Source organism: Mustela erminea, chromosome 4 (genome assembly GCF_009829155.1).
Source record: "Mustela erminea isolate mMusErm1 chromosome 4, mMusErm1.Pri, whole genome shotgun sequence".
NCBI lineage: Eukaryota > Metazoa > Chordata > Mammalia > Carnivora > Mustelidae > Mustela > Mustela erminea.
Genome location: NC_045617.1, coordinates 121,184,206 through 121,210,624, shown reverse-complemented (window position 1 = coordinate 121,210,624; position 26,419 = coordinate 121,184,206). Strand labels below are relative to the sequence as shown.

The window sequence follows — 26,419 nt, the reverse complement described above, 5'->3', positions numbered from 1 at the left end:
CAAAAAGGATAGGAAGCACCCACAATCACAAGTTTCCTCAAGTAAATGCTACAAGAAAAGGATGGGAAGGGACTCTCTTTCCTTATTTTCAATAGGGACAGTGAGTTCTTACCTTTAATTTTTACTTGTCCTGACAATGGATCTTGGCTGGGGTTGCTCACATGGGTGTTGTCCAGTTGGCTGGTGGCTGGTCTAGAAGAGCTTCAGCCAACAGGCTGTGTTAGCTTGAGCATGTGCCTCCTGTGGAAGAGGGCAAGGCAATGTATAAGCAGTTTCCAACCTCTGCTAGAGTCAGATTCCCTGAACTCTCAGTAGCTGAGTCAAGTCACAGGTTGGAACCCAGAAGCAGAGTGTGAAGGCATTAAAAATATGTGGCAGAGGGCACACTGGATATAAAGAAGGCTGAAGGATTAGGGATATTGTAATCATTGTCCTATCACAGATGGGTCCAAACATTAATTAGTTCAGGATTTGAGTTGGAAGTATCTGTGAGGAATGGCAGAGCTAACCCCCAGGGATGTGGGGATTTGGGAAGGAGCTTGGGAGGTATTTAGGGTTGTCAATGGTGGAAATGATGACCAAGTGGCAGTGTGTGTGCAAGCAGATGCCCTAGAGAGTGTGTGAGGTGAGAAGAGCAGAGAAGGATGGATCCTGGGACCAAAGTCCTCCTTCGATCACTCTGGGCGATGGCCCGCTACCGTCATGGTTGTGGAGAAGAGCACGCACTCCGTGCCAGCAGCAGTCTCTGTGCTCTTTCCTTCTGTTCCCTGAGGCAGGGCTACTGTTTTGCTCCCTGTAGAGGCCACTCCTCAAAGAGACCCCAGAATGCAATGCTGTCCCTGGGGTTGTGCACAGGAAGACTGTACTGGGACTCCTGGATTCTCCAGCTTCTCTCTAGCAGGTATGGACTCTACCCCTCAAGTGTTTATCCAAGCACAGGGGAGGATGGGGCCCAAGTGCTGTGCATGGCCTTGGGGTGGTTCCTGAAGCCTCAGGTGTAGTGGAGAGTCTCGGAGGGGAGAAGTTCCTGGTATTCTCTGAGATATATGCCCAAGACAGTGGGAGGCTGTTTAGTGTGAAGGCTGCTCTGGCGGTGAGAAATAGCTCTTCAGGAAATGTGATCTGCTGCATCTTCAACCTCTTCCTGGGCTAGGGGAAGGCAATGGCTCTTTCATTTCAAGTCAGCGCGGGTGTTCCTGGGTGTTCTTGGCTGGTCTGTTCGGGTCCGTGTCCCTGACAGGGTCTCTGGCTGGGCACAGAGGTCTTCTTTCCTAGGGCCTCTCCTTGGAAGCCAGCTTTCAAGGTGAGCCTGAAACTGCTGATGCTCTTAACCCCTGGCGTTGCCTACCACACCAAGAGAGAACATACCTCAAAGTGGCAGGAGATGCAGGAAGAGGAGAAACTGCACAAGGATAAGAAAAAGGACTAGAATACAAGGAAAATGTGCTGAATCCCAGAGGTAAGGCAGGGCAGGGGCCAAGGCCTGTGAATGTGATTGCTGGTATGGAGGAAAAGTGAAAAAGTGGACAGGAAGACCCTTGGCCTGGGCAGGTGGCCAAGAAGTTTCAGAGAGGACAGTTGGAGCCATGGAGGCTCAGGGGGTCTGGAGTTAGCTCTTCATATAGAATACAGAGAGATCTTTTGGTGCGTTTTCCAGGTTCTTAGTGATGGTAATTCATGCCCAATTTTCACTTTCTTTCAGATGATCTGCAAGCAGATCTTGGTAAGTTCTGTTCTTTCCCCAGAACTTTCTGCATCCGCTTTGTAGGAGATTTTCTGGTTCTCAGCTCACTGTTTCCTGTGTTGCCTTTCAGACTGGAGGAAATCCGTTTACATGGCTGGTGAGTGACTTTCCAGATATCCTTTTGTCTTCCATATTAATTAAGCCAAGAGGTATCCCCTCTCCTTGTTTCATGCAGAGGCATGTGAGCCCTTCCCTGGAGGCAGAAGTAGAAGCTGGTGAGAGGCAGACCCTGCTCCCTGAGCTTTCCCTGATCTGTGCCACTGTTTCCTACCCAGTGCTTGGGAATCTGGGGGTGATGGTGGTCCCTGGAGTCTGTGGTGCATCTTGGCTTTATTCTAATGCTGACCTACCCACCACATTGCTTGCTTTTTAGCCTTTAATATAACTAGTTCTGTTGGCATCTGGAATCCAAAAGCCAGCCACTCTGATATTTTATTTAAGAAGCTATAGAAATAAATGGGGTTCATTAAACAAAGGAGTGGTCTTGACCACATAATACAAACTGGGGAGAGTGTGTTTTCTTCAGTTCCTGGAAGTTGTAGTCACAAAGTGGTGGGTAGAGGACTAGAAAGACTATGTGTGACAATGCGGTGGGATGAACTGTCAATGCCTCAAAATAGTGATGTGTTATCTGAGAAAGATTGGCCACCTTTACTAAAAGCTCACCTCACATCCCTGTCCTGAAGTCATCCTCCCTTTTGACTTCTTTCTTAAATACCTGGGCCTGAGCTTGGGCTATGATGATCGATGACTTTATTCCTTGATCAGCGACTCATCCTGGAACACTTTCCGAGCAGTTGTGACCTCTAGGCTTCATTGACCAGTCCCCAGCCACAGGTCCAGGCTCCTACAACTACTGATCACTGTCTGACTCCTCTCTCTCATTTGGTGTATTGGCTGTCTCCTCCATCAATTCCTCCTCCCCTTCTTCATCTCCTATTCTGGGTTCCTCCCTTTATCTGTGTTCTACAACTGGGACCTCCCCCCAACATCATGTGCCCCTCAGCCCCCTCAGGTTGCTCATGGGCCCAGCTGACACCAGAAAGTCCCAACAGTAGCTGCCTAAACAGTTGTTGCCAACAATGTCACCTACATTGTCCTCTTTCACTCAGGATGCTCCCTGGATACCTGCAAAGTACCCACTGACCAATGGCTGCCTCTATACCCATGCAGCCCCTGAGTATGTTTCTGCCTGCCCAAGTCACACACCCCAAAGCTTCTACCTCAGCTAGGGGTGTCTTCTTCTTCTTCTTTTTTTTTTTTTTTTTTAAGATTTTATTTATTTATTTAACAGACAGAGATCACAGGTAGGCAGAGAGGCAGGCAGAGAGAGACGGGAGGAAGCAGGCTCCCCGTGGAGCAGAAAGCCCGATGCGTGGCTCAATCCCAGGACCCTGGGATCCTGACCCAAGCTGAAGGCAGAGGCTCCAACCCACTGAACCACCCAGGCACCCCTAGGACTGTCTTCTGATACTTACTTAATGCAGCTCTCTAGTGAGCAGCCCCTGGGCAGGCCATGACACTATGGTGCACTACGCACACAGCTCCATGGGTATAAGGAACAATCTTAGCACTGGCCAATGAGTGAATTCAGCCTGGGGACTGTTTCCATATAGAATACTCTTTGATGACTGCTGCTCTGACTCAAACTCTTCCTGGCATGCACAACTTGGTCCCAGCAGCTGGAGCAGTTTAGTAGAGAGAGCCCAGCAACTAGCCTTGTGTGGGATCTTCCATTTTTTTCTGAAGGGCCTGAACTTTTATGCGGTGAGGGACTAGTGAATGGCCTCCAGGACTCCGATGCTCTCAACCACCAGAGCTTGTCCCACTATTCCTGCCGTGGCTCAGGACCCAACATGATCCTCCCAGGAGAGTCCTCCCTAGGTTTCTCTAAGGAGATTGTGGCAGAGTTGACTAGAGCGCCTGACCTGAGGTGTCCACAGCCTGGCTGTGGTCGGGATGGGGCTGGAGGATGAGATGGGCATGGAACAACTGGGCCTGGATGGGCTCCACATGCTGAGCTAAACTTGTGCCCTGCTCTCTGAACCTGATGTGCAGAATTCATTCTGCAGTGAGTAGCTACAGTAAGGGGTTTCTCAGCATCATTCTTCTTGGACCTTGGCCCCATCACTGTCCCTTTCTCCCTTTTCTCTGGACAGTAGAGACTCCACTCTGCCTCCAGATCCTCCTTCTAACATGAGAAAAAGCAAGGGGTTTGTCCAGGTGGCCCCTAAATTCCACACAAGAGGTGGGCCTGGGCTCAATGGAGGGCCTAATGCACTTGTAACTTGGAATTCAAGATTTGCTTCAGTAACAAACAAAGAAACATAAAACCTCATCGTCAAATGGCTTCACTAGTGAATTCTAACTATCATTTATATCTATTTATTTTTATTTTTAATAAGAACAATAATTTTATTTCTTATATAAAATCAGTTAATACAAAGGTAGTGTATTATTAGTTTCAGAGGTAGAGTTTAGTGACTCATCAGTTGCAAGTGACACCCAGTGCTCATTACATCAAGTGCCCTCCTTAATGTCCAACACCCACTTACCCCATATCCTCACACAACTTGCATTCAGCAACACTGTTTGTTTCTTATAGTTAAGAGTCTCTTATGGTTTGTCTCCCTCTCTGATTTTGTCTTATTTTGTTTTTCCTTCCTTTCCCTACGTTCATCTGGTTTGATTCTTAAATTATGCATATGATTGAAATTGTATGTTATTTGTTTTTCTCTGACTTATTTCACTTAGCATAAACCCACTAGTTCCATCCACATCACTGCAAATAGCAAGATTTCATTCTTCTCATGGCTGAGTAATAGTCTATTCTTTTATCTATAACCACCTCTTCTTTATCCATTCATCTGCTGATGGACATCAGGGCTCTTTCCATAGTTTGGTTATTGTGTACATCAATGCTATAAACATTGGGGTACATGGCCCTTTCAAATCATGCTTGTATGCTTGTATCCTTTGGAGAAATACCTAGTAGTACACCTTCTGGGTCATGGGGTAGCTATATTTTTAACTTTTTGTGGAACCTCTATGCTGTTCTCCAGAGTGGCTGTACTAATTTGCATTGCCACCAACAGTGTAAGAGGTTTCCCCTTTCTCTGCATCCTCACCAACATCTTTTTTTTTTTTAAATTTTTAAAATTTATTTTCAGCTTAAAAGTATACATTGTTTTTGCACCACACCCAGTATTATGGAGGCAATACGTGCCTCCATAATACCCAGTACCTGGCTCCCACAACCTCCCACCCCCCACCCCTTCAGAACCCTCAGGTTGTTTTTCAGAGTCCATAGTCTCTCATGGTTCACCTCCCCTTCCAATTTCCCTCAACGACCTTCTCCTCTCCATCTCCCCATGTCACAACATCTTTTGTTTCCTGAGATGTTAATTGTAGCATTCTTGCTGGTGTGAGGTGGTGTCTCATTGTGTTTTTTTTTTTAATGTATTTTTATTTCTTTTCATTGTAACAGTATTTATTGTTTTTGCACCACACCCAGTGCTCCATGCAATCCATGCCCTCTCTAATACCCACCACCTGGTTCCTCCAACCTCTCACCCTCCACCCCTTCAAACCTCTCAGATTGTTTTTAAGAGTCCATAGTCTCTCATGGTTCACCTCCCCTTCCAATTTCCCCCAACTCCCTTCTTCTCTCTAACTCCCCATGTCCTCCATGCTATTTGGTATGCTCCACAATTAAGTGAAACCATATGATAATTGACTCTCTCTGCTTGACTGATTTCACTCAGCATAATCTCCTCCAATCCCATCCATGTTTCTACAAAATTTGGGTATTCATCCTTTCTGATGGAGGCATAATACTCCATAGTGTATATGGACCACATCTTCCTTATCCATTCGTCCGTTGAAGGGCATCTTGGTTCTTTCCACAGTTTGGCGACCGTGACCATTGCTGCTATAAACATTGGGGTACAGATGGCCCTTCTTTTCACGACATCTGTATCTTTGGGGTAAATACCCAGGAGTTCAATGGTAGGGCCATAGGGAAGTTCTGTTTTTTTTCTTGAGAAATCTCCACACTGTTCTCCAAAGAGGCTGCACCAACTTGCATTCCCACCAACAGTGGAAGAGGGTTCCCCTTTCTCCACATCCTCTCCAACACACATTGTTTTCTGTCTTGTTTATTTTGGCCATCCTAACTGGTGTAAGGTGGTATTTCAATGTGGTTGTGATTTGAATCTCCCTGAGGGCTAGTGATGGTGAACATTTTTTCATGTGTCTGATAGCCGTTTGTATGTCTTCACTGGAGAAGTGTCTGTTCCTATCTTCTGCCCATTTTTTGATATGATTGTCTGTTTTGCATGTGTTGAGTTTGAGGATTTCTTTATAGCCCTGGATATCAACCTTTTGTCTTTACTGTCATTTGCAAATATCTTCTCCCATTCTGTGGGTTGCCTCTTTGTTTTGTTGACTGTTTCCTTTGCTGTGCAGAAGCTTTTGATCTTGATGAAGTCCCAAAAGTTCATCTTCGCTTTTGTTTTCTTTGCCTTTGAAAACAGATCTTGAAAGAAGTTGCTGTGGCTGATATCAAAGAGGTTACTCCCTATGTTCTCCTCTAGGATTCAGATGGATTCCTGTCTCAGGAATTCTTGAGGTCTTTTATCCATTTTGAGTTTATCTTTGTGTAAGGTGTAAGAGAATGGTCGAGTTTCATTCTTCTGCATATAGCTGTCCAGTTTTCCCTCATTGTGGTTTTGATTTGCCTTTCCCCAATGCCAAGGGATGTGGAGCAATTTTTCACATGTCTGTTGGCCATTTGAATGTCTTCTTTGGATAAATGTCTGACCATGTTTTTTGTCCACTTCTAGACTGGATTTTTTTGTTTTTAGGGTGTTGAATTTGATAGTTTTTTATGGATTTTGGATACTAGCCTTATATCTGATAAGAAATTTGCAAATATCTTCTCCCATTTGAAAATATGTTCTCCCATTCTGTATACTGTCTTTTAGTTTTCTCACTCTTTTCTTTTGTTGTGCAAAACCTTTTTATCTTGATGAAATCTCAATAGTTTATTTTGCTTTTGTTTCCCTTGCCTTTGAAGATGTGTCTAGCAAGTTGTTGCTATGGCTGAGGTTAGAGTGGATCCTGCCTGTGTTCTCCTCTAGGATTTTTATGGAACACTATCTTACATTTAGCACTTTAATCAATTTTGAGTTTATTTTTGTGTATGGTGTGAGAAAATGATCCAGTTTTATTCTTCCAGATGTAGCTTTTCAATTTTCCCTGCACCATTTAGCGATGAGACTATCTTTTTTCCATTGGATATTCCTTCCTGCTTTGTCAAAAATTAGTTGGCTAAAGAGTTGAGGGTCCATTTATCTGTTCTCTATTCTGTTCCAATGTTCTATGTGTCTGTTTTTGTGCCAATACCATACTGTCTGGATGATGACAACTTTGCAATACAGCTTGAAGTATGGAGTTGTGATGGATTCCACTGGCTTTGGTTTTCTCTTTCAGCATTCCGTTGGTTATTCAGGTTCTTTTCTGGTTCCATACAAATTTTAGGATTGTTTCAGTGCTGTGAAAAATGTTGATGGTATTTTTGGTAAGGATTACATGGAATGTGTATATTTCTTTGGGTAGGATAGACATATCAACAATATTTGTTCTGTGATGTCTGGGTGTCTCAGTCAGTTAAGCATCTTCCTTTGGCTCAGGTTATGATTAGAAGGTCCTGGGATTGAATTCTGCATCAGGCTTCTTCCTCAGTGGGGAGTCTGCTTCTCCCTCTGCCTGCCACCCCCCTTCCTTTTGTGCTCTCTTTCTTTCTGATAATTAAGTAAATATAATTTAAAAAAAATTTAAAAAAGACAAAGTAAAAAGCAATATTTGTTCTTCCAATCCATAAATGTGGAATGTTTTTCCATTTCTTGGTGTCACTCTCAATTTCTTTCATAAGAGTTCTATCATTTTTAGAGCACAGATTATTTACCACGTTGGTTATGCTACTTCTTAGGTAAATTATGATTTTGGGGTTTTGGTGCAATTGTAAATGGATTGATTCCTTGATTTCTCTTTCTTTTTTTTCATTGTTAGTGTGTAGAAATGCAACTGACTTCTGTGACATGATTTTATATCTTGCCATTTTGCTGATTTGCTGTATGAGTTGTTATGATTTTGGGGTGGAGTTCTTTGGGTTTTCCATATAGAACAAAAGTCATTTGTGAAGAATGGGAGTGTGACTTCTTTGCCAATTTGGATGCCTTTTATTTATTTCTTATTTTTTAACTTTAAAACTTTAAAAAAATCATGGCTTTATTTATTTAGTTATTTATTTATATTTCCTATTTTATCTCTTTGTTATCAGATTGCTGAGGCTAGGATTTCCAGTACTATGTTGAAAGACAGTGGTGCGAGTGGACATCCCTGTCATATTCTGGACCTCAAGGGAAAAGCTCTCAGTTTTTACCCATTGAGAATGATATTTGCTGTGGATTTTTCATAGATAGCATTCATGATATTGGTATGTCCCCTCTATCCCACCACTGTGGAGAATTTGAATCAAGAAAAGATGCTGTATTTTGTCAAATGCTTTTTCTGCATCTATTGAGAAAATCATACATTTTTTTGCCCTCTCTTTTATTAATGTAGGTATTACATTGATTAATTTGCATATGTTGGACAACTCTTGTAACCCACGAGTAAATCCCACTTGGTTTTGGTGAATAGTCCTTTTAATGTACTGTTGGATCCTGATGGCTAGTATTTTGGTGAGAATTTTTGCATCATGTTCATCAGGGATATTTGTCTGTAATTTTCCCCTTTGGTGGGGTCTTTGTCTGGTTTTGGGTTCAAGGTAATGCTGACCTCCTAGAATATTCTGGAAAATTTCTTCCATTTCTAGTTTTTTAAAACAGTTTCAGAAGAATAAGTATTTTATTTTATTTTATTTACTTGACAGAGAGAAGTCACAACTAGGCAGAGAGACAGGCAGAGAAAGAGGAGGAAGCAGGCTCCCTGCGGAGCAGATAGCCCAATGCGGGGCTTGAAGGCAGAGACTCCAGCCCACTGAGCCACCCAGGCACCCCAGAATCAGTATTTTTTTATTAATTATTTACTTTTATTTATTTTTTATTGTTATTTTTATTTATTTATTATTATTATTATTTTAATTTATTTTTATTTATTTTCAGCATAACAGTATTCATTATTTTTGCACCACACCCAGTGCTCCATGCAATCCATGCCCTTTATAATCCCCACCATCTGGTAGCCCGACCTCCCACCCCCCCCACCCCTTCAAAACACTCAGGTTGTTTTTCAGAGTCCATAGTCTCTCATGGGTCACCTCCCCTTCCAATTTCCCCAAACTCCCTTCTCCTATTTCCCCATGTCCTCCATGCTTTTGTTATGCTCCACAAATAAGTGAAACCATATGATAATTGACTCTCTCTGTTTGACTTATTTTACTCAGCATAATCTCTTCCAGTCTCGTCCATGTTGCTACAAAAGTTGGGTATTCATCCTTTCTGATGGAGGCCTAATACTCCATGGTGTATATGGACCACATCTTCCTTGTCCATTCGTCCGTTGAAGGGCATCTTGGTTGAATTTTTTCAATTCTTCTTTATTTTCCTGGCTGACCCACTCTTTCGTTAGTAAGATGCTGTTTAGTCTCCATGTATTTGGGTTCTTTCCACATTTCCTCTTGTGATTGAGTTCTAGTTTCAGAACATTGTGGTATGAAAATATGCAGGGAATGAACCCAGTCTTTTGATACTGGTTGAGACCTGATTTATGATCCAGGATGTGATCTATTCTGGAGAATATTCCATGTGCTCTAGAGAAGAATCTGTATTCTGTTGCATTGGGATGGAATGTTTTGAATATATCTGTAATGTCCATCTGGTCCAATGTGTCGTTTAAGGCCTTTATTTCCTTATTGCTCTTTTGCTTGGATGATCTATCCATTTCAGGAGGGGAGTGTTAAAGTCCCCCACTATTACTATATTATTGTCACATTGTTTCTTTGCTTTTGTTATTAATTGGTTTATATAGTTGACTGCTCCAATATTAGGGGCATAGATATTTAAAATTGTTAGGTCTTCTTGTTGAACAGACCGTTTGAGTGTGATATAGTGTCCTTCCTCATCTCTTATTAGAGTCTTTGGCTTAAAATCTAATTGATCTGATGTAAGGATTGCCACCCCAGCTTTCTTTTGATGTCCATTAGCATGGTAAATTATTTTCCACACCCTCATTTTAACAGAAGAATAAGTATTAATTGTTTTTTAAAGGTTTGGTAGAATTTTGGGTGCATCTCGGATGGATTCATGTTTTGGGGGAGATTTTTGATTACTGCTTCAATTTCCTTGCTGGTTATGGGTCTATTTAAGTTATCTTTTTCTTCATGTTTCAGTTCTGGTAGTTTATACATCTCTCTTCAGACTGCATCTCAGTAATAGCTTTTTAAATTTCAGCCTGATTACATTTTTTCCCCAGCAAGAGATTCTCTACTTTCTATTCTAGTATCTTTATAATTGTTTTGTTGATTCTAGTTCTGACATCTTACTTATATTCATATTGATTAAGTCCCTGGCAGTGATTACTGTCTCCTGATCTTTCTTTTGGGGTGAATTTCTCTGTCTTGTCATTATGTCCAGAAAAGAATAGAAGAAAGGCAGGGAAAAGACAAAAATAGCAGTAAGTCAAGCAGAGAGAGTCAATTAGCATATGGTTTCACTTATTTGTGGAGCATAAGAAATTACACGGAGGACATGGGGAGATGTGGAGGAGAAGGGAGATGGGGGAAATTGGAGGGAGAGATGAGCCATGAGACAAGTCTCCCTGACATGGAGGAACAAGGTATGCGACATCTTGGGTACTGTTGGTGTCAACCTCTTAGGGTTCGTCAGGGACTAACCTGCCTTTTCTGCCCAAGGCCTCCCTCCTCTCATTCTTTCAAGGTGAGAGACCAAAGTGCCAGGCTTCCAAGCCCTTTCCCATAACTAGGCACTCACTTCCTTCCCACCAGGACTTGCTTGCTTAACTTGCTTTGTCTTAACAAAAGGAGGGTGAGTAAATTCATCCCAGGTCATTGACTTGGTCACCCACATGGGCAACAGGTGCACTCATTCTCAGCAAATCATTTACTGACATCACAGTGCCTGGGGAATGTGCTTGAGACACTTGAGGAGACCTGAGTCTGATCCGGGTTCTTGTCCCCAAATATATCAGGGATGAATGCAAGGAGGAATTTACTACTTCTTTTTTCCCCTCTTCTCCCCTCCTTCCCTCTGTTCTTTCTAGCTCATTCCCTCCATTCTCCCTTAATCCCTCCCTTCCTCCTCTCTCCTCCTATTTCCATTCTTACATCATCTTTCTCTCTGCTTCCTTTTCTTGTAATTTCTTATTTTCCTATTGCTGACTAATGAGTATAATAAATTTATTGAAGTTTCTATCACAGTGACTTTGTCCTTGGTCTAAGTCCTTTGCCTTTATAAACTCAAGGCTTGAGTGGGAATGTTGTCTCCTCACTTCCTCTGGAAACTGAGACTTTGGAAGCAGAGTGGATTGCCCACTTAGAGAGTGCTGGGGCAGGAGCCCCGGGCCTTCTGCACCTGTAGCCTATCTCTAGGTGGATCTGGGCAGGCCCCAACCCTTGGGAGTGATAAGAATTTTAAGGAGTTCTTAAAGTTATGTTTGGTGGGTTATTTCAGTTATGGGATGACAATCTCCATTGGGAGTGGCTGTGCACACCTGAGGGGCAGATTTGTGGGCTCAGAGGATCTTGATTCTTTCTGTTGTGCCCTTGAGCTTCTCCTTAGCAGGATGCAAGGGTAGAATTCAGCTCGCCAATGAGGTCATGCTGGTTAAAAGAGGAGGATAAACCTGAATGTCCAAACAGATACTATCACTGTGCATGTGTGCGTGCGCATGTGTGTGTGTGTGTGTTTGTGTATCCTGTCATATTCCACCTGTTTCCAGAGTGCAAACAAGCAGAAAACAGTTCTTTAAGCAGTTCTTTAAATTTGCGTGCAGTGGAAGATAATCCAGTGAATCTTTCATCTTCACAGGGTCAAAAGAATTGAAGTTCTTTGCAAGTCAGAAGCAAGTGACATAATACATACACAATGTTGACAGGGGAAAAACAAAAACCCTACAACCAAGAATAATCTCTCCAGTAAGATTATCATTCAGATTTGAGGGAGAAATAAGTATTTTCTTAGAGAAACAAAGAAAAACTGAGTCTATTACCAACAAACCAGCCTTACAATAAATGTTAAAGGGACTTTTTTCCACTGGAAAAAATGTTCATAAATTGAGCTCAGTATAATGAATAAAAGATGTAAAATACAAAGAAAAGATGTGAAAAACAATAGCATATACATAGAACGTGAAGGAGGGATTGAAAATAAAGCTTTTTTTTTTTTTTTTTTTTTTTTTTTAAAAGATAGCATGGAGGACATTAGAAGAAGGAAGGGAAAAATGAAGTGGGGGGAATCAGAGGGAGAGATGAACTATGAAAGACTATGGACTCTGGGAAACATACTGAGGGTTTCAGAGGGGAAGGATTGGTGGATGGGTTAGCCTGGTGATGGGTATTAAGGAGGGCATGTATTGCAATGATCACTCGGTGTTATATGTAAACAATGAATCATGGAACACTACATCAAAAACTAATGAAATACTGTATGGTGATTAACATAACATGAAAAAAAGAGTAAGGAACTTACATAGCAATAAAGAAAAAAAAACACAAAGGCTGTGCTTGACTGAAGTGACTGTCCAATTAATATAGACTGCTGTAACCTAGGATATTATATAAAAACCTCATGGTACCTACAAACCTAAAACCTGTAATGAATAGATGAAATTAAAGGAAAAGAAAGCCAAGCATAACAGTATATAAACTCATCTATCATGAAGAAAGAGAGGAAGACATGGAGAACGAACAGAGAAGAATTACAAAAATAAACACAAAACAAACAACAAAATGGTAGTAAACATCTACCTAATGTTAATTACTTTAAATGTAAATGGTGTAAATGTTGCAATCAAAAGACAAAATATAGAGAATGACTGAATAAACAAGATCAATCTATACGGGGTGTTTATTTCCCCAATCAATGCTACCCCTATAGGTAAACGAGTTTTTTTAATATTAAATTTATTTATTTTTTTAAATAAACATATAATGGACTTTTATCCCCAGGGGTACAGGTCTGTGAATTGCCAGATTTACACATTTCACAGCACTCATCATAGCACATACCCTCCCCAATGTCCATATCCCCACCACCCTCTCCAGTTCCCCCTCCCCCCAGCAACCCTCAGTCTAATTTTTTGAGATTGAATCTTTTATGGTTTGCCTCCCTCCCAATCACACCTTCTTTCATTTTTTTCTTTTCCTACCCCCCAACACCCCCATCTTGCATCTCCACTTCTTCATATCAGGGAGATAATATGATAGTTGTCTTTCTCCAATTGACTTATTTCGCTAAGCATAAGGCCCTCTAGTTCCATCCATGTCATCGCAAATGGCAAGATTTCATTTCTCTTGATGGCTGCTTAGTATTGCATTGTATATATATACACCACTTCTTCTTTATCCATTCATCTGTTGATGGACATCTAGGTTCTTTCCATAATTTGGCTATTGTGGACATTGCTGCTATAAACATTCTGGTGCACGTGCCCTTCAAAGCACCACGTTTGTATCTTTAGGATATATAACCAGTAGTGCAATTGCTGTGTATATATAGGGTAGCTCTATTTTCAGTTTTTTGAGGAACCTCCACACGGTTTTCCAGAGTGGTTGCACCAGCTCGCATTCCCACCAACAGTGTAGGAGGGTTCCCCTTTCTCTGCATCTTCGCCAGCATCTGTCATTTCTTGACTTGTTAATTTTAGCCATTCTGACTGGTGTGAGGTGGTATCTCATTGTGGTTTTGATTTGTATTTCCCTGATGCCGAGTGATGTGGAGCATTTTTTCATGTGTCTGTTGGGCATCCTGATGTCTTCTTTGCAGAAATGTCTGTTCCTGTCCTGTGCCCATTTTTTGATTGGATTGTTTGTTCTTTGGGTGTTGAATTTGCTAAGCTCTTTATAGATTTTGGATACTAGTCCTTTATTTGATATGTCACTTGCAAATATCTTCCCCCATTCTGTCAGTTGTCTTTTGGTTTTGTTAACTGTTTCCTTTGTGGTGCAAAAGCTTTTGATCTTGATGAAATCCCAATAGTTCATTTTTGCCCTTGCTTCTGTTGTCTTTGGCAATGTTCCTAGGAAGAAGTTGATGTGGTTGAGGGCGAAGAGGTTGCTGCCTGTGTTCTCCTCAAGGATTTTGATGGATTCCTTTCTCACATTGAGGTCCTTCATCCAGTTTGAGTCTATTTTCATGCATGGTGTAAGGAAATAGTCCAATTTCATTTTTCAGCATGTGGCTGTCCAATTTTCCCAGCACCATTTGTTGAAGAGGCTGTCTTTTTTCCATTGGATATTCCTTCCTGCTTTGTCAAAAATTAGTTGACCACAGAGTTGAGGGTCTATTTCTGGGCTCTCTATTCTGTTCCATTTATCTATGTGTCTGTTTTTGTGCCTGTACCATGCTGTCTTGATGATGACAGCTTTGTAATAGAGCTTGAAGTCTGGAATTGTGATGCCACCAACTTTGGCTTTCTTTTTCAATATTCCTTTGGCTATTCGAGGTCTTTTCTTGTTCCATATAAATTTTAGGATTGTTTTTTCTATTTCTTTGAAAAAAAAAAAAGGATGGAATTTTGGTAGGGATTGCATTAAATGTGTAGATTGCTTTAGGTAGCATAGACGTTTTCACAATATTTGTTCTTCCAATCCATAAGCATGGAACATTTTTCCATTTCTTTGTGTCTTCCTCAATTTCTTTCATGAGTACTTTATAGTTTTCTGAGTATAGATTCTTTGTCTCTTTCGTTAGGTTTATTCCTAGGTATCTTAGGGTTTTGGGTGCAATTGTAAATGGGACTAACTCCTTAATTTCTCTTTCTTCTGTCTTGTTGTTAGTGTAAAGAAATGAAACTGATTTCTGTGCATTGACTTTATATCCTGACACTTTACTGAATTCCTGTACAAGTTCTAGCAGTTTTTTAGTGGAGCCTTTTGGGTTTTCCACATATAGTATCATATCATCTGCAAAGAGTGAGAATTTGACTTCTTCTTTGCCAATTTGGATGCCTTCAGTTTCTTTTTGTTGTCTGATTGCTGAGGCTAGGACTTCTAGTACTATGTTGATGAGCAGTGGTGATAACTGACATCATTGCCTTGTTCCTGACCTTAGCGGAAAAGCTTTCAGTATTTCTCCATTGAGAATGATATTTGCGGTGGGTTTTTCATAGATGGATTTGATAGTATTGAGGTATGTGCCCTTTATCCCTACACTTTGAAAAGTTTTAATACAGAAGCGGTGCTGTATTTTGTCAAATGCTTTTTCAGCATCTATTGGGAGTATCATATGGTTCTTATTCTTTCTTTTATTAATGTATTGTATCACATTGATTGATTTACGGATGTTGAACCAACCTCGCAGCCCTGGGTTAAATCCCACTTGGTCATGGTAAATGATCCTTTTAATATACTGTTGGATCCTATTGGCCAGTATTTTGGTGAGAATTTTCGCATCAGTGTTCATCAGGCATATTGGTCTGTACTTCTCTTTTTTGATGGGATCCTTGTCTGGTCTGGGGATCAAGATGATGCTGGCCCCATAAAATGAGTTTGGAAGTTTTCCTTCCATTTCTATTTTTTGGAACAGTTTCAGGAGAATAGGAATTAATTCTTCTTTAAATGTTTGGTAGAATTCCCCTGGAAAGCCGTCTTGCCCTGGACTTTTGTCTGTTTGGCGATTTTTTTTTTTTTAAAGATTTTATTTATTTATTTGACAGAGAGAAATTACAAGTACACTGAGAGGCAGGCAGAGAGAGAGAGAGAAGGAAGCAGGCTCCCTGCTGAGCAGAGAGCCCGCTGCGGGACTCGATCCCAGGACCCTGAGATCATGACCTGAGCCGAAGGCAGCGATTTTTGATGACTGTTTCAATCTCCTTACTGGTTATCGGTCTGTTCAGGTTTTCTATTTCTTCCTGGTTCAGTTGTGGTAGTTTATATGTCTTTAGGAACACATCCATTTCTCCCAGATTGTCAAATTTGTTGGCGTAGAGTTGCTCATAGTATGTTCTTATAATTGTCTGTATTTCTTTGGTATTAGTCATGATCTCTCCTCTTTCATTCATGATTTTATTTATTTGGGTCCTTTCTCTTTTCTTCTTGGTAAGTTTGGCCAGGGGTTATCAATCTTATTAATTCTTTCAAAGAACCAGCTCCTTGTTTCGTTGATTTGTGCTATTGCTTTTTTAGTTTCTATTTCATTGATTTCTGCTCTGATCTTTATGATTTTTCTTCTCCTGCTGGATTTAGGATTTCTCTCTTGTTCTTTCTCCAGCTCCTCTAGGTGTAGAGTTAGGTTGTGTATTTGAGACCTTTCTTGTTTCTTTAGAAAGGCTTGTACCACTATATATTTTCCTCTCAAAACTGCCTTTGTTGTGTCCCACAGATTTTGAACCGTTGTGTTTTCATTATCATTTGTTTCCATAATTTTTTTCAATTCTTCTTTAATTTCCTGGTTGACCCATTCACTTTTTAGAAGGATGCTCTTTAGTCTCCATGCATTTGGGTTCTTTCCAAATTTCCTCTTGTGATTGAGTTCTAGCTTCATAGCATTGTGGTCAGAAAATATGCAGGGAATGAACTCAGTCTTTTGATACTGGTTGAGACCTGATTTATGTCCCAGGATTTGATCTATTCTGGAGAATGTTCCATGTGAACTAGAGAAGAATGTATATTCTGTTGCTTTGGGATGGAATATTCTGAATATATATGTGATGTCCATCTGGTCCAGTGTGTCATTTAAGGCCTTTATTTCCTTGTTGATCATTTGCTTAGATGATCTGTCCATTTCAGTGAGGGGAGTATTAAAGTCCCCTTCTATTATTGTATTACTGCTGATGTATTTCTTTGATTTTGTTATTAATTGGTTTATATAGTTGGCTGTTCCCATGTTAGGGGCATAGATATTTAAAATTGTTAGGTCTTCTTTTTGAACAGACCATTTGAGTATGATATAGTGTCCTTCCTCATCTCTTATTAGACTCTTTGGCTTAAAATTTAATTGATCTGATATAAGGATTGCCACTCCTGCTTTCTTCTGATGTCCATTAGCATGGTACATTGTTTTCCACCCCCTCACTTTAAATCTGGAGGTGTCTTTGGGTCTAAAATGAGTTTCTTGTAGGCAGCATATTGATGGGTTTTGTTTTTTTGTCCATTCTGGTACCCTGTGTCTTTTTATTGGGGCATTTAGTCCACTAACATTCAGGGTAACTATTGAGAGATATGAATTTAGTGCCATTGTATTGCCTGTAAGGTGACTGTTACTGTATATTGTCTCTGTTCTTTTCTGATCTACTATTTTTAGGCTCTCTCTTTGCTTAGAGGACCCCTTTCAATATTTTCTGTAGAGTTAGTTTGGTGTTTGTAAATTCTTTCAGTTTTTGTTTGTCCTGGAAGCTTTTTATCTCTCCTTCTATTTTCAATGATAGCCTAGATGGATATAGTATTCTTGGCTGCATGTTTTTCTCGTTTAGTGCTCTGAATATATCATGCCAGTTCTTTCTGGCCTGCCAGGTCTCTGTGGATAGGTCCACTGCCAATCTAATGTTTTTACCCTTGTATGTTAACAGACTTCTTTTCCCGGGCTGCTTTCAGGATTTTCTCTTTGTCACTATGACTTGTAAATTTTACTATCAGGTGACGAGGTGGTGACCTATTTTTATTGATTTTGAGGGGCGTTCTTAGCATCTCCTGATTTTGATGTTTGTTCCTTTTGCCATATTAGGGAAATTCTGCACAATAATTCTCTCCAATATACCTTCTGCTCCCCTCTCTCTTTCTTCTTCTTCTGGAATCCCAATTATTGTAATGTTGTTTCATCTTTTGGTGTCATTTGTCTCTCGAATTCTCCCCTCATGGTCCAGTATTTGTCTCTATTTTGTTCAGCTTCTTTATTCTCTGTCATTTCGTCTTCTATGTCACTATTTCTTTCTTCTGCCTCATTTATCCTAGAAGTAAGAGCCTCCTCCATTTTTTATTACACCTCGTTAATAGCTTTTGTAATTTCAACTTGGTTAGATTTTAGTTCTTTTATTTCTCCAGAAAGGGCTTTTATCTCTCTGAAGAGGGTTTCTCTAATATCTTCTATATCTTTTTTGAGCCTGGCTAGAACCTTGAGAATCGTCATTCTGAACTCTAGATCTGTCATATTAGCAATGTCTGTATTGATTAGGTCCACAGCCTTCAGTACTGGCTCTTGTTCTTTTTTCTGTGGTGAGTTTTTCTGCCTTGTCATTTTGTCCAGATAAGATTTTCTTTCTCCTCCTCTGGAATTCCGCTGTTCTCCTTGGTGAGTGAAGTTGGTCTTAGCTGGGTTTCTTGTCAATCTTCTGGGGGAGGGGCCTGTTGTAGCGATTCTCAAGTGTTTTCGCCCAGGCGGAATTGCACTGCCCTTACTGGGGGCTGGGCTAAGTAATCTGCTCCGGTTTGCTTTCAGGAGCTTTTGTTCCCTGAGTACTTTCTGTAGAGTTCCAGAGAATGGGAATGAAGATGGTGGCCTCCCAATCTCCAGCCTTGAGGAGCCGAGAGCTCGGGGTCCCACTCCTCAGTGCACCCTCAGAGAAAAGCGGCCAACCACCACCATCTCCCTGGCCTCTGGTCACGCTCGTAGGAAAGCGCTCAATTGGTCACACTTGGAGAAAAGCGCCTGGTTGCTTCCGTCTCCGTGGCCTCTGGCCGCGCTCCGAGCTCACCAGGCCTGTGACATGTTCAAGGTAACCCCCCAGCTGAGATCTCACTGCTCGGCTTTGTCGCTATAGCCAGCTTCCCCACTCTAATACCTGCAAGCTCTGTGACACTCAGACACCCCAGTCCTTCTGTGACCCTGCGGGACGTGGGGTTATGCTGACCCCACGTGGGCTTCCCCCCAGTTTAGTCTCTGGAGCGATGTCCCTCCGCGGAGCAGACTTTTAAAAGTCCTGATTTTGTGCTCCATTGCTCTGCCTCTTGTCGGGAGCCAGCCCCTCCCCCGCGGTCTATTTTCCCATCACTTTGGATTCACTTCTCCATAAGTCCTACCTTTCAGAAAGTGATCTATTTTCTGTTTCTAGAATTGTTGCTCTTCTTCTCTTCGATTTCCGGTTGGATTTGTAGGTGTTCGTAATGGTTAGATAAGCTATCTAGATGATCTCCTTCTTCCTGATGTCATCTCAGCCTGCTTCTTCTCCGCCATCTTGGCTCCTCCCCGGTAAACAAATTTCTAACCCCCCTTTATCTTAGGAAAGTTGAGTCCTTTAACAAAGATATCAAGATACAAAGCAACCTTCCTCGTCCACACTGAGAATTTATAACCACTCTCCCATCTTTTTCTTCTGCCAGTGTTTCTGTATTTTTGTGTTTGTCCTGATAGTATATAAATCTTATATACTTGGGTTTCTTTTTGATGAGGTGCTTCCTTTATGTGCATATATATATATATATATATATATATATATATATTTATTTTTCTCTGTCATATATTTTTATGAGTCTTTCTGTTTGTCTGTTTTTGTTTGTATACTTCCTCAATCTTACCTTGGGGCCCATTTGGGCTGAACCTTTTCTTTTATCTTCCCTTTCTTTCCTTCTCTCTCTCTCTCTCTCTCTTTCTTTTTTCTCTCATTTGGGTGGGGAGCCCTGATTGCTCAGAAGCATTCCAGTGTGCACCTTGACTGCACCACGGTTGATACATCCAGCTACATCCATTCAGCTTCTCTCACCAAAATGACTAAGAGAAGGAATGCCCAACAGAAGAAAAATACAGAGGATGGGCCTTCTGCAACAGAGCTAATGGCTATCAACATAGACAATATGTCGGAAAGAGAATTCAGGCTAACAATTATCCAGGCAATAGCTAGGTTGGAGAAAGCCATGGATGACCAAATGGAATTGATTAGGGCTGAATTGAAAGCGACCAGGGATGATGTTCACAATGTTAGGGCAGAGCTTAAAGCTACCAGGGAGGAGGTTCCCAATGCTCTCAATGAGTTCTAATCTAATCTAAATTCTCTCAGAGCTAGGATAACTGAGACAGAAGATAGAATTAGTGATCTGGAGGACAAACAGATAGAAAGGATCAGGAGGAAGCCTGCAAGAAACAGCTTAGAAACCATGAAAACAGAATCAGGGAGATAAATGATGCCATGAAATGTTCCAACGTCAGAATTATTGGAATCCCTGAAGGGGAGGAGAAAGAAAGGAGCCTAGAAGATATAGTGAAACAAATCTTTCATGAAAATTTTCCCAATCTCGCAAATGGAACCAGTGTTCATATACTAGAGGCCTGGAAAGCCAGAAAGGGCTGGCAAGATATATTCAGGGCACTAAATGAGAAGAACATGCAGCCAAGAATACTTTATCCCGCAAGACTGACATTCAAAATGGATGGAGAGATAAAGAGTCTCCAAGACCAGCAAGGCTTAAAAGACTATGAACGACCAAGCTGACACTGCAGGAAATATTAAGGGGGGAACTGTAAAAGAGGAACAATCCTAAGAATAGCATTGAACAGAAATACAGAGACAATCTACAGAAAGAAAGACTTCAAAGGTAACATGATGTCAATAAAAATGTATCTATCAATAATCACTCTCAGATGTGGAGACACATACAGACTAAAAGTTAAAGGTTGGAAAACTAACACTATGCAATTGGAAGAAAAAAAAAAACAACAAACAATACACACAAAAGAAACAAAAAATAACCAAAGGAAAAAAAAACACAAAACCCAAAGCAACCTGGAGTAAGAACACTTAAATCAAACAAAACAAAACAAAATAGAGTGTACAAAATAGAGTAAACAAAGATAGAGTATACAAAATAGAGTAACAAAATAGAGTTTAAGACAAAGACATTAACAAAAGACAAAGAAAGACATCATTTAATACAAAGGGATCAATCCTATAAGAGTATATTACAATTCTAAACATCTGCCCACCCAACACTGAGGCACCTAAGTACATTAAGCAAATATTCATGGACATAAGGTGACAAAGCACTGTAACACAAAAATAGGAGGGGATTTTAACTCCCCCCCACAGCAACTGGTAGATCATCAAGGCAGAAAATCCATAAAGAAGTGGTGTCTTTGAATTACAAATTAGACCAAGTCGACATAACAGATGTATAGAGATGACCAGCCCACAAAAAAAAAAAAAAAGATACACATTCTTTTCAAGTACACATGCTACATTGTCTAGAACATATCACTTGTTAGGGCAAAAAATAAGCCTTAACTAATTTAAGAAGATTGAAAATGGGGCACTTGAGGGTCTCAGTCTGTTAAGTTTCCAAGTCTTGATTTCGGCACAAGACATGATCTCAGGGTCACTAGATTAAGCCCCCTTTCATCACTGCACTGGGCATGGAGTTAGCATGGGACTCTCTGTCTCCCTCTCTGTCTGCTCTGCCCCACAACCCCCCCTGCTCATGCACTCTGTCTCTAAAATAAAATAAAATAAAATAAAATAAAATGACTGAAAGTATATCATACAAGGTTTTCTTTTTGACTCTAAAGGTACAGAACTAGAATTTAATCACAAGGAAAAAAAAAAAACTGGAAACCAAAGAAACATGTGGAGGCAAAGCTACATTATACAAAACAACTAGTGGGTCAAGAAAGAAATTAAAGAAGGGAAAAAAAAATACACGGAAACAAATGAAAATTAAAACACAATACTAAAAGTCTTTTAAACAGCAAAAGCTGTTCTAGGTGATAAATACTGATGGGTACCTTGAAGCCTACTTGAAGCCTACCTACCTATCTTCAAGCCTACTTGAAGCCTACTTCAAGAAACAAGAAAAAGCTCTAACAAACAATCCAACTGTTCCCATAAAGGAACTCAAAAAAGAAGTACATGGGAAGCTCAAGGTGAGTAGAAGAAGACTCAATGAAACCAAGAACTGTTTGTCTAAGAAGATACACAAATATTGAAAAACCTGGTAGCCACACTCTTCAAGAAGAGAAAGGACACAAATAAATAAAGTCAGAAATGAGAGAGGAGAAGGAACAACTGAAAGCACAGAATGCAAGGGATTATAAAAGAACACTATGATAAGCTATCTGCCAACAGTTGGACAAGCTAAAAGAAATGGATAGATTCCTAGATGCATACAAAAATATACAGTGGAAAAAAGACAGTCTCTTCAATAAATGATGCTGGGAAAACTGGGCAGCTATATGTAGAATGGAACTCGACCATTCTCTTACACCATACACAAAGATAAATTCAAAATGGATAAAGGACCTCAATGTGAGACAGGAATCCATCAGAATCCTAGAGGAGAACATAGGCAGTAACCTCTTCGATATCAGCCACAGCAACTTCTTTCAAGATATATCTCCAAAGGCAAAGGAAACAAAAGCAAAAATGAACTTTTGGGACTTCATCAAAATCCTCCAAAATAGAATCAGGAAAAAATAAAAATTTGAACAGTCTTACTACAATTGAAATAGAAATAGTAATTAAAAAAAAAAAAACTACCAAACAACTAGGGTCCAGGACAGGAGGCTTCATGTATGAGTTCTACCAAACATTTACAGAATTATCAACAATTCTCCTTCAAATTATTCAAAACAACAGAAGAGGAAGGAAACTCCAAATAAATTTGATGAGGGCAAAATTAACCTGATATTGAAGCCAGGGAAAAACAACATAGGAAAAGAACACACAGGCCAATATCCCTAATGAACATAGATGCAGAATCTTCAAGAAAATATTAGTTAACTACATTTAGCAATACATTAAAAGGACCATTCACCATTATGAAGTGAAATTTAGTTTGGGGATGCAAGAATAGTTCAATATTTGCAAGTCAATCAATGTGATAAATTTCATCTACAAAATGAAGGAAAACATTGTATGATCATGTCAATAGATGTAGAAAAAACTCATTTGGCAAAATTCAACATCATTTTATTCTTTAAAAAATATATTTATTTATTTATTTGTAAGAGAGAGAGAGAGAATGCACACAAGCAGGCAGAGAGGCAGGCAGAGGCAGAGATAGAAGCAGACTCCCCACTGAGCAAGAAGCTGATATGGGATCGATTCCAGGACCCTGAGATCATGACCTGAGCTGAAAGCAGCTGTTTAACTGAGAGAGCCACTCAGGCATCCCCATTATTCTTTTAAAAATGATTTTATTTAATTATTAGAGAGAGGGAGAGAGAGACAGAGAGTACAAGCAGGGAGAGTGGGAGAGAGAGAAGCAGGCTCCCCACTGATCAGGGAGTCCTATGCGGGGGCTTGATCCCAGGAGTCTGGGATCAAGTCTTGAGCCAAAGGCAGATGGTTAACCAACTGAGACACCCAGCTGCCCCTCAAAATCCATTTTGATAAAAACTCTCAACAAAGTGGGTTTAGAGCGATTGTTCCTCAACGTAAAAAAGGTCATCTATGAGAAACCCACAAATAATATCTTAATGGAGAAAAATTGAGAGGTTTTCCTCTCAGATCAGGAGTAAGACATGATCACTCTCTCCACTTTATTCAACAGAATAAAGTCCTGGTTACAGCAATCAGACAAGAAAAAGAAATTAGAGGAATACATATCGGTAATGAAGAACCTAAACTGTCACTCTTTGTAGATGAAATGATAGTTTACATAGAAAACCCTTAACAACTCCACCAAAAACTCCTAGAAATAAGAAATGAATTCAGTCAAGTTGCAGGATCCAAAATTAATACCTACAGTCCAGTGTTTCTGTTACATCAATAACAAATAGCAAAAAGAGAAATTAAGAAAAAAAATCCATTTACAATTGTACGTAAAAGACTGAACCAAAGAAGTGAAAGACCTGTACTCTGAAAACTACAATATATTGATCAAAGAAAAACAAGATGACAGAAACCAATGGGAAGGGATACATGCTTGTGATTTAGAAGCATTAATATTGTTAAAATGTCCATACCTACTGCCCAAAGTAGTCTACAGATTCAAGGCAATCCTTATAAAAATATCCATAGCATTTTTCTCAAAACTGGAACAAACAATACTAAAATTTTTATGGAACCACAAAAGACCCTGGTAGACAAAGCATTCTTGAAAAGAAGAACAAAATGGGAGGTATCACAATTTCAGATCTGAAGATATTCTATGAAGTTGTAGTAATGAGAACAGTACAATATTGTACTGTGCAATACTGCACAATATTGTACAATATGCTGAAAAGAAATAAAAAATTTAAGAAATAGTATAATATTTTGAAAAACATAGACACATGGGTTAATGGAAGAGAATAGAAAGCACAGAAATAAACTCACAAATCTGTGGTACATGAACCTATGACAAAGAAAGCCAGAACATACAAAGGGGAAAAGACAGTCTCTTCCCAAAAAGATGCTTGGAAAAGTCGGCAGCTGCATATCAGTGAATGACACTGGATCACTTTGTGGCACAGTATACAAAAATAAAGTCAAAGTGGATTAAAGACTGATTTCTGTGAGACCTGAAAGAATAAAACTCCTAGAAAGAAATACAGAAGGGTGCCTGCATGGTTCACTCAGTTGAGAGTTTGCCTTTGGCTCAGGTCACGATCTCATGGTCCTGGGATCAAGCCCTGCTTTGGGCTCTTTGCTCAGAAATGAATGTGCTTCTCCCTCTCCCTCAGCCCCTCCTCCTCCACTTGTGCTCTCTCTCTGCTTTCTCATTCTCTCAAGTAAATAAGTGAAAAAGAAAACATAGAGAATAATTTCTCTGACATCAACCATAGAAATATTTTTTCTAGATATGTCTCCTCAGACAAGGGATAGGGTGAGAAATACAAAGTATTGGGAATAAATGAAAATAAAATGCTTTTGCATAGTGAAGGAAACCATCAACGAAACAAAAGGTAACCTTCTTTGGGAGAAGATATTTGGAAATGATCTATCCCATAAGGTGTTAATATCCATAATAGATAAAGAGCCCATACAAGTCAAACCCCCCCAAACCCCCAGTCATTCCGATTAACCAATGCACAGAGGACCTAAACAGATATTTATCAAAGAAGACATACAGATCACCAGTAGTTACATGAAAAGATGCTCAACATCACTTATCATCAGGGAAATACAAATCGAAACCACAAGGAGATGATCACCTCACACCTGTCAGAATGGCAAAAACCAATACAAGAAATAAGTATTGGTGAGGATGAGGAGAAATAGAAACATTGTACACTGATGGCGGGATTGTAAGATGGTACAGCCAGTGTGAAAAACAGTATGGAGGTTTCTCAAAAAATTAATAATAGAAAGACCATGTGATCCAATAATATTACTATGGATATTGATGTGGGGCCAGTGAGCAAACAGTCAAGAAATAATTCTTGAAATGATTTTGGTGCAAAAAGATGCTTAGCACAGGGACAGAACCTATGGGCAGAAAGAGTTGCATGGGTATTGTGAGATGCAACTGATTACATATATATATATATATATATATATATATATATATATATATATATATATATTTATTTAGTGGTGGTTAGGAATATTGTTAAGTCTCTAAGGAATTTGGAAGCAAGACTTCCAGGACCTTGAGGGGCTTTCTACTATTAAGATAAGATTATTTACTACTGTCACAGGGAAGCAACACTAAGAAGAACAAAGCTATAGCGGTAAACCATGAAAGGAAGTCCTTGAAGGAGCTGCAGGAGTGTTACCATCTATAAGCCTGGAGACTACAAGCTGCAGCAAAATCGAGCCTTTGTTCTGTTTTCTCTCATCAGGTATTTACCGAAAGGAAATGAAAACACTAATTTGGAAAAGATGTATGCATCCCTATGTGTACTGCAGCATTATTTATCATAGCCAAGATACGGAAGCAACTTAGGAGTTTACTGACAGATAAATGGATAAGGAGGAGGAGGTCTATAACCAATGGAATATTATGTATGCAGCCAAGAAAAATGATGAAATCTTGCTATTTCTCTAAACCTAGAAGGTATTAAGCTAAGTGAAAGAAGCAAGACTGGGGAAGACAAATATCATATGATTTTATTCATATCTGAAATCTAAAACACCAAACAAATGAATAAACAACAAACAAAAGCAGAATCAGATCTATAAACACAGAGGACATGCCCACACGTTTTGCTTTCAGTCTGTTAGGAGTCTCCATGGTTGTATAACTGATTCTCTGAGAAAAGCACCAGATGAAACTCATACTTTTTTTTTAATTTATTTTTTTATTTTCAGCATAACAGTATTCATTATTTTTTCACCACACCCAGTGCTCCATGCAATCCATGCCCTCTATAATACCCACCACCTGGTACCCCGACCTCCCACCCCCCACCACTTCAAACCCCTCAAATTGTTTTTCAGAGTCCATAGTCTCTCATGGTTCACTTCCCCTTCCAATTTTCCCCAACTCCCTTCTCCTCTCTTTCTCCCCATGTCCTCCATGCTATTTGTTATGCTCCACAAATAAGTGAAACCATATGATAATTGACTCTCTCTGCTTGACTGATTTCACTCAGCATAATCTCTTCCAGTCCCGTCCATGTTGCTACAAAAGTTGGGTATTCGTCC

General features: G+C 40.0%; 2 pseudogenes; one reads left to right on the top strand and one right to left on the bottom strand.

The window, feature by feature from the left end:
• LOC116587895 overlaps window positions 1–3,832 on the top strand; it is a 75,219-nt pseudogene extending 71,387 nt beyond the window's left edge.
• LOC116589409 overlaps window positions 1–26,419 on the bottom strand; it is a 245,749-nt pseudogene that overhangs the window by 154,327 nt on the left and 65,003 nt on the right.